This window comes from Pieris brassicae, chromosome 11, assembly GCF_905147105.1.
Source record: "Pieris brassicae chromosome 11, ilPieBrab1.1, whole genome shotgun sequence".
NCBI classification, from domain to species: domain Eukaryota; kingdom Metazoa; phylum Arthropoda; class Insecta; order Lepidoptera; family Pieridae; genus Pieris; species Pieris brassicae.
Genome location: NC_059675.1, coordinates 2,479,711 through 2,494,090, shown reverse-complemented (window position 1 = coordinate 2,494,090; position 14,380 = coordinate 2,479,711). Strand labels below are relative to the sequence as shown.

The window sequence follows — 14,380 nt, the reverse complement described above, 5'->3', positions numbered from 1 at the left end:
CCGAAGAGCTGGCAGCTACCTCGGACAAAGAATTATTCTAGCTATTTAAAGGGGATATATATTTGCCTAATGGGACTTAATAATAGGTATGTTTTAAGGTTAGTTATTGTTTTTTTCTTATATAAAATTTATGATAGCTGTAGGGTTATTTTATGACAATTGTTATATTTGTCTTTAGATTATTTTATTTTAGTTAGGGTGTAACAATTCTACGAAAGATACACAATTATTTTATTAACGATGTTTGCATGACGAGCTCCGAAAGGGTATTTGGAACTCAACGAAACGCGAACTTTTATCGTTTGAATAGCGTTAAATCCTAATAATCAAATGTAAAAAACTATGTACTACATTTTATATTTATAACGAACGAACGAAAATTGAAGGGTAAAGCATTCATCAAGAAACACTTTACAGTACAATGAACAGGAACTACATAAAATTACAGTTAATAATTTCCTAGTAATTTCGGACGAATCTGAACAAAAAATGTCAGTTATTTCCACCTTTGATTGATTATACCTATTCTAAATTATCCTTGTGGCAAAGGCTTTAATCGTAATGTATGATTCAAGCTTTATAGGTTAGTTTGGGTTTGATTAATTGCTTAAGGTTTCTTAACCGAAGGAATTATAGTTGTGGTATTAAAAAGGTCGGAAACGAACTTACGAGCCTTCTGGTTTATACGAGTAACTGTTTTTGGGCGGCCATATCAATTAACATCAGATGAGACTGCTGCCCCTTTGCCCACTGTTCCAAAAAAAGGATAAGTTTTCCTGCGTTTTAATATAAACTTCTGTCAATATGTTTTATTAGAATTGTTTCCAAAGGATACCGTTGTATATTCAAAGATAAGAAATTCGTATTACCCATTAAAGATATTCGCTCCAATTCATATATGTTTTCCACTAGGAAGCGACCAATTACAAATCTTAGAATATATAACAAGTCGAAACCTACCTAAAAACTTTTTGTTTCTTAAGCCCAGTTCAAATAATAACTTCTTATCACGAGGTTGATCATGTAACTTTATCATGATATGTGATATAATGTGACGTCATAGCTACGTTTATAACAGCTATAGTTTAAGTAAAGTTTGACGACGCTTATTTAATTTATTAATATAGTTCTACCACAAGCTTCACGAAGAATATATCGCCAAATGCATCAGGAATTTTATAGATTCAATTGTTTATTGAACGAAGAATTAAATGAAACAATATAATCAATATTTCGTTAGAAAACTAAAATAACATTGAAATTAGTTTATATATATAAAAACAATATGCCAACCGCCTAATTTGTTCAGAATTCATGGATAAGCAATTCCAAGCTGGTGCGATTTCCGCTATAATATTAACAGGATTACAAAATCTTCACAACTTATGTGAGCCTAAAGGTCCCACGACCTCTGTTGCGAAGCCAAATTTGAAACACGAATTGTATAAATCGATCAACGGACGAAATATGACTAAATAAACGCAAAGGGTCAGGTTTCTTGCTTTTTAAAGACTTAAACATTGCAATGTATAATATGTCCTATTTATAAACAGAACGTGCTAAGTATGACTTCCGTATGTCAAAAACTTATTCGACTCGATGTACAGGAGTCCTAATATCATATATAATACAATTTAAGTATAAACGTTTTAACCCGGAAAAATTAAGGCTGAATAGAAAAGACGACTCCACAGACTGGAATAAATATAAACATATGACATGTATATTTGCACAGTGATTCAAAAATAAGATCTTACTGCATTATGATATTACGAAACTAAACAAGCACGTGGTAAAAGATTAATTATTATTTTCCTTCATATTCTAGATAAGGAGTTTGTTTTATTAATTCGCCTTATACTATTTGAATGTCACTAATAATGCGCGCATAGTACGGATTATTTTCTATGTATGTATAATAGACACATAAATAATATTTCATAATAAAATTCAACAAGCTATCTAGGGACAATAAGTAGTAGGTAGTACTAGTACATAGTGCAACCAGAAAACAGTGCAACAGTCACATTACATCATCAACAAAATTACATTGCCCAGGATTTGCGAACTCTTTAAAAAGCAGTTCCTTGTAACGATGATTTTTCAATTCAAGTTAATAATTAATATTTTCATAATGACGGCAAACAAAAACATCTATCAAAGACAAGTTTGTGGCGGAGGTTGTTGGTTGGTTGTTTTTCCTAATATAAAATTTGTAGGAATATACCAAAAAAATCTTTTGGGGGTAGTACACAAAATACTATTACATCTTTGTTGTAGGTATGATTTTTAAAATAAAATTATTATTGAATCCCCTTCCATGAACTTATCAAAAGCAGGCCTTTTTTAATTGGTAGGACAAACAATTACGCCCCTCATTAGTTGTGCATCTACCAACATCAAGATTTCTAATTGGAAGCAAGAATATGACAAGCCCGGAACTCTGTCACGCATTAACAAAGTTCGTGGTAAACCTCTTGTCCATCTTTCGAACATATTAATTATACTACATAATTTACTGTGAGCAGTGTTGGCATAGTGGTATAGGCGTGTAACTCTCATCGTAGGTTCGATCCCGGGAAAAACTTTAATACTATGTGCGCATTTAACATTCCCTCGAACGGTGAAGGAGAACATTGTGAGGAAACCGGCTTGCCTTAGACCAAAAAAGTCGACGGCTTGTATCAGGCACAGAAAGGCTGATCACCTACGTGCCTATTTGATTGACAAAAAATATCAGGAAAACGATACAGAATTCTGAGGCCCAAAAAGGTTGTGGCGTAACATAATTTGCTTCAAATTTTTCCTTCCGTTCTTCGCGAGATTACCAAATACACGTAAAATAGTTCTGCTAGACCAATACTGCGTAGACATTGCGTCAGCGCACCTCCCACCAATGCAAGGCTGACGTACTATTGAACGTTATTACATTATTGATTGACAGCTTAACAATTACCTTGGGTTTGCAAATGAGTGGAATCAAATGTTTATTATAATAAAAATTTCACAAAATTATTACAAGGAGTCAAATCCATCTTTATTATAGGAAGATATATGTTATATTATGATTGTTTTATAACCTAATATAATTAACGTATATAGTGTAATCCTACAGCTAACATAAATTAATACATAAAAAACAATAACTAAACTAAAATATAATAACTAAAATATATTATTAAACAAAGTCCCTTTATGCAAGGTTCCGAAGATACTGATAACGTTCCTATGACCAGCTAGACTTATTTCCTAAGAAGCCTTATAGCACTAGGACCCCACGGACCAAGTATTCGAATAGTTTATGGGACACCAGTATATATTTGGGATTGCTAAACGATGAAGTCACTGACATAATACCTAAATAAAAATAAACCTTATCTAGAATGACGATCCCTACAAGGAACACGGAATTAATTTTAACTTTGTAGGAAGTCATTGCTAATCTATTTATAAACACTAATAACACTATAACAAATACAAAAACATGTGGAAAGTTACGCCCGTATACATACATTATTGTACATAGAGTAATTATGTATATATATGTTTATCTTGGTAATTTAATTGTACTGTGGAATTCGTTTATAGAGAGAGATTAATAAAGACAATTTTGAGGGTAGAGATATTTGGTAAAAATCTCACTAATTACAACTGCTACCGCAGCCCACGATGGTACAAGCTTAGAGTGACTAAATCATTCTACCAAGAGTCCTTACGAGTTGCTTTAGCTACCCACACATTGACGTATCTCTTAGTGGTTTGCAGTTTCTTACCGCCTGTGTTCCGCTGGAAAAACCCGCTGGAGTTGAAACTGGCACGCTTTAACCTCTAGGCCAACACACAGGTCTTATTTACACTGAGAAAATATTTCAGATTCGTCCGAACAACCACTTTAATTTACCGTAACAAAAAGCTAACTATTCACGGATCTTTTGGACCTCATATGAACCTTCCAACAAAGTTTGGTATCCAGCCTCATAACTTGATGGTTAGCAGATTTAGATGACACTATGATGTTATAAATACATATTGGCAGATAATTTGACGTTTTATTGATAAAGTCCATGTGGACTGATTTAGATTGTATAAGGTCTTATCCGCCTTAATAACATACAATAGTTTTTTTTGTTGTTGTCAATATCACTTTTGTCTTCTGCTGTTCAATAGCGTTATTTAACCCGCTAAAGATACACCAGATATAAGCGCAATTCTAAACTTCCTCTTCGGGTTTTTGTCCAGAAGGTCCGGTCCGTCTTGAGGGATGTAACAAATAATACATTATATAATTTTTTGATATTGATGGGTGGGTGTTTTATCTGTGACTCAGAAATTATGGGGTGTCGGGTCTTTCCTTAGACCACATATTAAGTGTTCTCATATAAGTGACAACTGTTAAAGTAAACAACATATTCTTGCCTGACAAAGGTTTTTCATTGGTTGGAAAACGATTTCTTATATCAAATGATATATGATAACAAATCTTTGAAACCAAAAGTTCTTAATATCTTCTTAAGTTGTCATATAGAAGACCTGCAGCTAAAAAAAGTAGAACAGTCGGTTCTGAAACGGATTGATTCGAATAGTATTGCCAGGAGAATTAAATGTATTGAACGATTATAAATTTATTTACATACTTGACATCCTTTAAGTCTACCATGTCTTGGCGTACAAAAAGCGATACGTGTATTATATTTAAAAATATCAGTTATTGTCGTCACAGAATATAATTACGATCCGATCAATGTTTTATTTATATAAATATTATTTGGGAATACCACTATCAAACTTTTAACCGACGGAGATAAAAAAAACATTTAATTTTACCCTTTCTTTGACGTCATCAGCAGTGGTAGGAATTCCCATGATTCAGAAGTTTAATGTATTGTAAATTGAGTTTTATCGCAACCTATTTAGGTTTTATATAGATTAAGTTGTGTTTATTTTAGGCCTGAAGCTGAAGTTATATGATAGGAAATCTCGTAGTGCAAGTATTCGAAATACTACTACGTGGTATATGAAGACATTACACACAGGTAATGTCAATTCCCAGAAAGCTGGACGATCTTTTTATACTTAGGTTAAGAACATCGTTTTTCTCTGCCATCTGTACGCTTACGTTAAGATAGAATCGAGACAGAGCGTTGAGGGAAAGATTAGATTACTTCATAAACTAGATTTAACTGGATTTAGCCTGACTGACGTACGCCAAAAATGTATCGTGCTAAGACTTAGATTATAGATACTTAAATTCTCAATTTCGCATATAGATCGTTTAATCTATGTTTCCTGCTGGAAATGTTGAACGGCAAATATCGTATTGTTTAGATTAAGTAGCCTAAAATAATCTATTATAACTTGTCAATGCATAAGATTACTGGAAGGAGCGGTATTATTATTACTATGTTGTAAGTATTTCCATTCTGAATAGGTTTATTTCGTTTCTATATGTCAGTCAAGATATGCTCAACGTCATCAATCAGGCATCCCCACATAATATATAATCACAGAATACTAATACTTTGACAATCTATAATATAAAAATGAATCGAAAAATGTGTGTACCAATTCTTTTTTTTTAAATGTTCGTTGAAGACTAAGGTTGGTTTTTACGGCGAGAAAAATTCGAATAATTTCCGGGAAAACCCTAAAACAGCCCTTTTCTTATTCCCATACAAACGTTTTGTAAATAAAATGTAGAGTCAATTTGAACTTTATTGCTATTCAATAAAGTTCATATTAAATTACAAGCACTCACTCAAACAAATCGCGTTAAAAAAAGGATTTAATTTTTGAATTATTAATTTAATATCCCTATTTGAGCAAAATTATGTGAATACATACTAATAGGAAAATATATCAATGACGCACACAACTTTTAATTATTTGTCACTTTTAGGTTCCCACTATTCCTTTAGATTATTTTGCAATCAGGTTTGAACCTTAAGTTCGCCTCTTAGTTTGAAGCCTTCTAGCTCACATCCCAGTCGGGGTTTTTAGTGGGTCACGGAAGAGTGGCCCAAGTTCGTGGAAGCGAAGATACTTTGGTCACCCGAGCTGAACCTGACACATCGGCCTATCATCAGTTCATGGTTCTGCCATCACCCTCATGAGAATTTTTTGCGCCGACTATAAAATTGGTAGGAACAAAAACTGCCACATTTCAAATCTTTTTGACAGAACGAAGTCTGTGGGGTCCGCTAGTATTTTATAAAACCTTAAACGCACAAAATTATAAAATTTTTGTTGCGTTCTGCTTTATAATTAACAAGCATACGTATATATCACCGGATATAGGAATTCAAATTAACACAGATAACATTCAAAACGAGTAAATTTGAAAAGTAAAAACGCGTTGGTCATGGACCGACATACCAATTTCAATTAACACCAGTTTGAAAGCGTACACGACCTTGCTCTTACTTGTCTATGACGAATCCTACATCTAGGTTGCGTCATTTATCCTTTACGAAAATATTTAAGGGTGTTGACAGCTGTGACGTCTTCGCTTACGTTTGTTAAGGACCAGACTTACTTCCACCAAAAATATTAGTCTCCAGTAAAATGTATAGTAGGAGGTCTATTGAGGCAACCTTATGTAGAAGAAAAAGGCTTTACAATTATAATTAAGGACAATCAGATACTTATGTAAATATGTTATAGAAAGGATACACACGTGTGAAAACACGATACATCCGCGAATATATAATGTACATAATTGTGTAGGAACAGGGCAAAAGAAAATAATACTAATTATTTTATTTACTGTATACAAATCACAAATCCTACAAGATTTCTTTACTTACACTGATAATTTTTACTATCATTATTTTTTATACCATTATTATTATTGCAATCTTTTTATATTTTTAAGTCGGCTCCACAGCATAATGCTGAGCCATTACACACTTAAAATGTACCTAATTCCTTTTTATATTTTTTTGTTATATATCTTAATTGATTGTTATTGTTATTATTTTGTTTGTGTGGTTTTCGTTAGAAATCAATGTTATGTTCTTGTGTTGTGTTAATAGCAAATTGCAATAATACCACATGGGTAAAAAACGGTGGACGAAAGACATTTGCTTTATGACAAAAAAATTAATCGTTTGTGATAAGATGATATGGTGTAACTATCACGCTCAATATTGTATCTCTTCCCTGTATTTATATTTTAGAAATGTCCTTATTCGTGCACATAAACATACATATTGTTTAAGTCCAATGTAGAAGTCGAAGTAAGTAGACATTAAAAATCAATCTGGAACTGTTTAGGAAAAACACCTTTGATATGGCAATTAAGCTTTACAATAATTTACCAAAAGAATTAAAAGATCTTCCGACTAGAGTCTTTAAAAATCGACTTGGTAATCGTATTACTTTTGGAAAAAGTGTATTATTCAATAAATGATTATTTCCGTAAGACACTGTAGTTGATATAAATTTAATAACATTTGATATGATATGTACGATACAAATAATATAAGAATCTGTAAGAGTCTGTAACCAAGGACTTTTAAAAAAAACGTTTGACAATTTCAGCGTCTGAAAATGAAATAAGACCTACTAGATTGTATTGTCGTTTCTTGGCACAATGACGTTATTGCATTTCAACTTTCAGTTATCGACTAATCAGCGACTCCCATTTACTTAACATCATTCATTAATCTGTCAAAATGCTCAACTTTTTTTTTGGCGAGAACAAGACTGCGTCATCGTCTGCGCATTTTGTTCTTCGAATCGTAAAAAAAATAAAAAACCGCAACTCGGCTCTCGGTGCTTAATTTGATATAATTTAAGGCTCATTTCAGCAGTTATAATATTCGCTGAATATGTCATTTGGAACAGTGCCTTGTAATGTCCAGTGTACGAGTAATTAGTACTTGAAAAATCCAATATTAATCCAATTATTTTTATTTATTTAAATATTTTTTCTGTTAAAAACACCAGATGTCCTTGGACTAAATAGAAATATCTCGTTACCGAACAAAACCTTAACCTTCGAAAAACCCGATTAATGTGTACTGTGCACTGGACACGCCTTTCTCTTATAGTAGGTTTTTTGATGTGTAAGAATTCATCAGCTTAGATCCATTATATGTGCAATCTTCCACAAAAGCTAGAAAACCCATTTATTCAACATTAACCGTGATTGACAAGTATCTTGGTATTTATGCGCTTACGCACACTAACTCATAGCAAGTCGACATGCAGTCTGCTACATTCACGCATCCCGAATACAAATCACTCTTTAAATTTCCAATAAAATGTTTCTTATGCATCCAATGACAACAAATAACTTAGAACCTTTATTAAGTTACGCCAATATAGTTATTGCCATACGACAAAAATGGATTTAATTCCTTTTATTTTTGTAAGTAATTCTTTTTGTTCTGTCCCTCTGCGTTACAGCGATCTGTGACCGTATTGTACGATACAAGATGATTGATATACTCGTATAGAAGAATATACTCGAGCCATTGTTACCTCTTAGTCTCTCTGAATCTAATCTAGCGCTAACTGCCTTTGTTGAAAGAAGAAAACATAACATCTTCCCATTTTAAAGCTATGGAGATTGGAAATGTAACATTGCGACGCCTATGACAATTGAAGTATATGTATTCAATACACTACCATCATTGGATAACGTTAGCCATGTCTTTAGCTAGAGGCTTCTTGGGAGCAAAGTGGTCGATCGTGGTTCAACACGTGTAGTAACCGCAAAGTTATTCACAATTTATTTATAAATTACACATTTATAAGATATTTTCCGAACAATGCATGATTTATACGCAAATATTGTTTTGTTTTTAACTCAATCTTGTACTTTTACTATTTGAATTAAAGTAAAAAAATATTGTATTAAAAACGTATATATATAATAACTTATTTAGACATAGAAGGGAAATGTATTTATTATATGTATGTGTAGTTGCACGACATTATCACTCCCAGTATCATATATAACCACGATTATCGTGAAAATCAGCTGAAGATAAGCGGATACACTTTATTCTATAGTTTAGAGTGCACTTAGCGAAAATTGATATGCAATATGAAATTCAATAGTTTACAAACCAGTCGGTCGTGGCTTTGTTTCTTTCGAAAGGAATAGTTACAAATTCTTATAATAATTTATTTATTATGTCTTCAAACATCGAACAAATAAAAATTAAATGTGAACTCCGAATGAGAAGAAATTACTTTCAAATGACAACCATCGCAGCCACACTGTGACTATTTTTACTGACACCTAAATTCATGTTGTGGGCTACATAAATAAATACAGCAAATAAAGAAATAACCGACACATTTGCGGGCCTTCTGGTGAGTCTACACTCACCGGTGCCTATGCACCGTTGCACTTATCATCAGGAGCCAGTCTCCTTAATAAACCTCTCTTGCAGAAGCTGTTTCAGCGCAGAGGAATCAAACAGACACGTACTTAGTTCTAATATCACGCAGACTTTCCAACGACCAGAAATCCACGGAGCAGTGAGGTCGCTCCGTGAAGCCTGCTCAGGAAGCTTCTGAGCTTCTGGAAGGAGCTAGGCTGGCTTAATTAGTCAGGACTTAACGTACAACGGACGAAATATGCGTTTAAGTACGGACTGCGACTGAGACAATTTTTTGTCCCGATTCAATGTCAAGAGAGTACCAATTATAAAAAGGCCGGCAACGTCCTCTGGCCTTTTTATGATTCGTACTCTCATGAGGGGGGTACCTGGTTCCACATAGTGGTGGTAAGCGGAAAAACTGCTTTAAAAACGTTCAGGTGTGGAACAACGGACATCAAGGTGATACGAGTGTAAATCGAAGTCACGCCAGGATTGGATTGGACCACTGGATTTTTCTCTCTATGTCCGCAACGAACTCGTGCTCGTATAGTGAAGGAAAAACATCGCCAGTAAAGCATGTCTTAGACCCAAAAACGTTGACGTTTGTGTCAGACGCCAAGAGCCATACAGATGCACTCGCCACTGGATAAAATAATTTAATCGCAAATAGTCCAACATCCTGAATACTTCAAGCATACCTATTTATAATCTAAAGAAAAACAAACGCTTGACGCAATCTTCTGGAGTGCTTGAGCACCAAGTGGGTGTGAACAAAGCAAAAATAGTTCATAAAGGAATGTACCTATTTGAAATTGGTCTATAAAATTTGTTATGATCTCTGTTTTTATCATATTTGACGTGCGAAACTTAAGCCGAAAAGAATTTTTGTACGTTTTATCGCTTCATCGCGTGTAATCTGCTACAAAAGTTCGGTACTAAAACTGCAGTATCTAATGTATAAAAAGATTTATTTCCGTCTCACAAACATAGTATTTATAATAATCTTAACCTATATTGTATAATAATAATCAAAATATATAATTATTTATAATAAAAAATTAAAACAAATTTAAAAAGTTCTGTCCCAGTGGTAGTGTCCCTTTAAAGAAATGCTGCCATTCTTCGCTGTATTGGGATACTTATTTGCCGAGGGAGGAAACCACCAGCTCTGGGTTTCACCGGCATTATCTACCAGACGACTACTTATATCTTCAATTAGCGCCTGTGCTTGCCTGTGTTTCCGCCCCAGAATTTTTACTAATAATAGTTATGGAGTAACAATTTTTTACGACTATAACGCTTTATTTCCCCAACCAATTAGATTTTTCAATCAAAGACATCCTCCTGATCATCCATCGTACGACCAAGTGTTAACTGTGCACATGGAAATAATTATACTGTCTGAATTGGAATGCATGACCAGGGTTGAGAATCACACGTAACCACTAGGTGGTCCTGACCTTAGTATTGATTACTTGAATTTATTTTTCTAAACTATCTTTTATATTCTACTTTAAAATGTTTTTTTTTAAAATCCTAGTTAGGTTAGGCAATCTTTTCTGTCAAAAATCCAGAATGATTGGTTATATTTAATTTTTTATCCTAGTAGTTTTTTAATGCTTTTAAAACTAAAACAGAGTAGACAAATAATATTTTGGTTTTTTATCGATGCCATCGAACTCGGAGATAAAAGATAGGAAAAAATGACGTAGAATATGTTAATAAATAAATGTATGTAATTTAAATTAGTATTGTGTAAATGTATTTAGTAATGTTCCGTTTATCACAATGATGTTAAGTATATTATCAAATACTAAATATGTATAAAAATAGGCGCCACAATATACTATAAAAACTGACCTTCAACTTAGCTACACGTCCTAACGATATATTAAACGAATGTTATATAAAAAGCAAATCATTTAAATATTGTTGAGTCTCTCAGCTAGAAAAAAAATCAATTTTTTTGCTTTGTGGTTAAAAAATATGTAAAAACCCAACCAATTAATGAAAACATACCTGAAAAGAAAGGATTAGTATATAGGCTTTCGAATACCATAAGAAAATACACGTCAAATTGTTTTCTTCCGGGTTTCTTCTAGTCGGTAAGGAACTGAGTCATAATGAGTTTGCGCGGCCAAAGAAGCCTACACTTTAGGTATCCACTGATATCTTACGAAATATAGAATAGTTTTTTTAAGGAAACATAAATGTTATGTATATAATATACTAGTGGAAATGATGAATTATTTAAAAATACTAATAAAGGTTATAAAAACTGTACAAAAGCATTGCAAGTATAATAAACGTAGACTTTTTAGTTCTATTGTAACGCGTTCAACAAAATAAATTCATCTTTATAATATTAGAATTCAGAATGTGTTTGAATCTAATTCTTTATATAAAAAGTACATCATAAAATACAGTACAGTTACTGGCGCGGATTAAAGCTTAAGCAGTTCCTGGGTACAATTCCGCGATTATCAATCTATCGGAAGAGACACCTGTCGGCGCTCAAAGGAATCAATGGTCATGTCACTACGACGACCAAGTCCCGTAATCTGCCCGTAATTAAACCCGTTCAATATATAACAGTATATTTGATTAATTTTTTGCTCCTTAATTCTAAATGATTTTTGATTTGACCTCATAATTGACAGACATAATTTACAGTACTATTCGCTTAGCAATGGCAAAAGATGTTCTCTTGTAAGATTCGAGATAATCGTAAATATTTTTTATACAAAGTGTTACGCCTATCATGACATACTTTACTGGAACATAAGTAGGTACTGGGGGGGTTTGCCGTTGAGGTCCCGGTAGAATGCGACAGCGACCCGGGAGCCTCTGTTACGCGGCTTTGTAGGAACTACTCGAGGTGGTTTGCTACTCTGAATAGCAGAGATTTTGGCGTGGGTCGAGTCCCACATACCCCTGCAACCTTTGAGGGCAGGGGATGCGCATTGCATTTCCACCTCGGATATAAAAAAAAGGTACTGGGGGCGTTAACCGGTTCGGGACGCCCAAAATGCAGTCTTCGCAGTTCATGGCCTGTATTAGCAATTTGCCGGCTATTAAGGGAGAAGTAGACACTTACTTTGAACAGTTGGAGGTAGGTCTCTAAGAGAAGATTCTCACCGGGACTTGATTCCATAATTCGCTAGCTTGCAAAAGAAAGTGTCTTGGCCTGAGGAAGACATCAAGGTGATGCTGGTGAAATTTTGTTTAGTGTTGAAACGAGGCAGGAGGGATCAACCCAAACAATTCTTCAAAACACTCACGATTATACACTTTGTAGAAAGAAAACGCTTACACACATTGCGGACAGAGAGCCGATCAGTAATAATAATTCCAAAAGAATGAAGTGCTTAAACAAATATTTTAAATAGAAATATTTAAAAGTACTCAATAACTTTTCAAAAGACGAATGAACAATACAAATTACATGTGAATATCAGGCCATAGCATACAATCACAAATACATGGTCTGGTGACCATAGTCTCGACCATGACCTGTCGGAATCATTTCCTGACAGCATAATATAATGAATCCCTCTGTATGTTTTTGATGATTCGCGCTACATATCACTCCATTTGTAAACGTCGATCCTTAAAGATCTTATTGTAACGATTTCCAGTAGAATTTTTAGGTTTTCGTTGTCCCCACAAAAAATACATACAATATACACATTCACACAAGTGCGTTACATCCTAAACACAGCAATAAAATTGGAACTTAGCGGTTTATAATATCTATTTACCATTAAGATTATATGAAAATAAACTAATAGGAACTAATAGGTTTTTAATTATGTACACAAGTAAAAAAAGTAAAACAGTAGGTAAAAAACAAAAGACTTCTCAGTTAGAAATACTAAAACAACTAGAACTTTGAATATTCTTAGTCTCTATTCCTTTACGTTTTAACATAGTGTTTAATTAATATGACTATGCAATAAACTATGGAAATCAAAAGTTAATTATCTATTGTATCATTAACTTATCGGCAGGAAAACGACTTCAAAGAACGAAATTAATGTTTTCTAAGAACAGTACAGGGTCCTGAAAGGGCTAGACTTACGTCATAGCAAGTATTACAAAGACAATATTACAAAAACAATATTACAATATCATAATAAAATGTATGTTATGTGATTTTATGTAATGCATCTAATTGCCACTACCGAAGACCTCGTTTACCCAATTAATCGTTGTCGTGTACACAGAGCTTTACTAAAATCGTATATTCTTGTGAAACACATACGAAAGATTTCATGAAAAACGATCAGTTTGTGTTTCATTCAATTATACTATAAATGTGTTTATTTACTTTTTTTTACTAAGAAACTTTTTTTTAATAGATCACTAATTAAAACGTATTTAAATATTGTAGTAATTTTCCTGATACGGTCTTACATTCTTAATTTATTGAGCAATATATGAATCATATTTTTTTTATTAAATGAATGGCGCCCGACCACCTTCTAAGAACCTATTATGGGCTCTAACAATTATTATGTTATAAATCACTCTTATTTGGCTAGGGTGTATATAATATAGCATCCGTATGGAATAATCTTCTTTTTTTTTCGTAAAATTCTGTTTTTTTCGCTTAACAAAGTGGAGGTCCTAGGAGTATGACAGACAGATTTTTGTATGTTTCTTATGTTTTATTTACTTTATCAGACCTATACCGTACGAAATGAACACAGTCTCCCCGAAACAAAAAAAATTATACTTTCTATTAGTTTCTTTATATCGCTGCTAGCAGTTGCAAGCGTGTATGTAATATAAGGGATTATAAAACATTAAAACTTGTTCAAGCAAATATAACAAAACCTTTATTGATAATCTATGTATACATAGATAATATATGCTTACTCTAGTTAAAATTGTATTGAATACATGTGAGTAATCCATATAATGATTATAGTAATAACACAGTTTACCCCTACTTTTCCATTTGTCTCGTCGTGGAAAACTGAATGTTAATAAAATTTCCTTTACCAAGATTTTTCTCGTGATATTAATTACGATAGGAAAAC

At 33.2% G+C, this 14,380-nt stretch overlaps 1 protein-coding gene across 1 annotated transcript in view; it reads left to right on the top strand.

The window, feature by feature from the left end:
• LOC123716108 (peroxisomal leader peptide-processing protease) overlaps nt 1–14,380 on the top strand; it is a 53,534-nt gene that overhangs the window by 17,370 nt on the left and 21,784 nt on the right. The window lies entirely within an intron of this gene.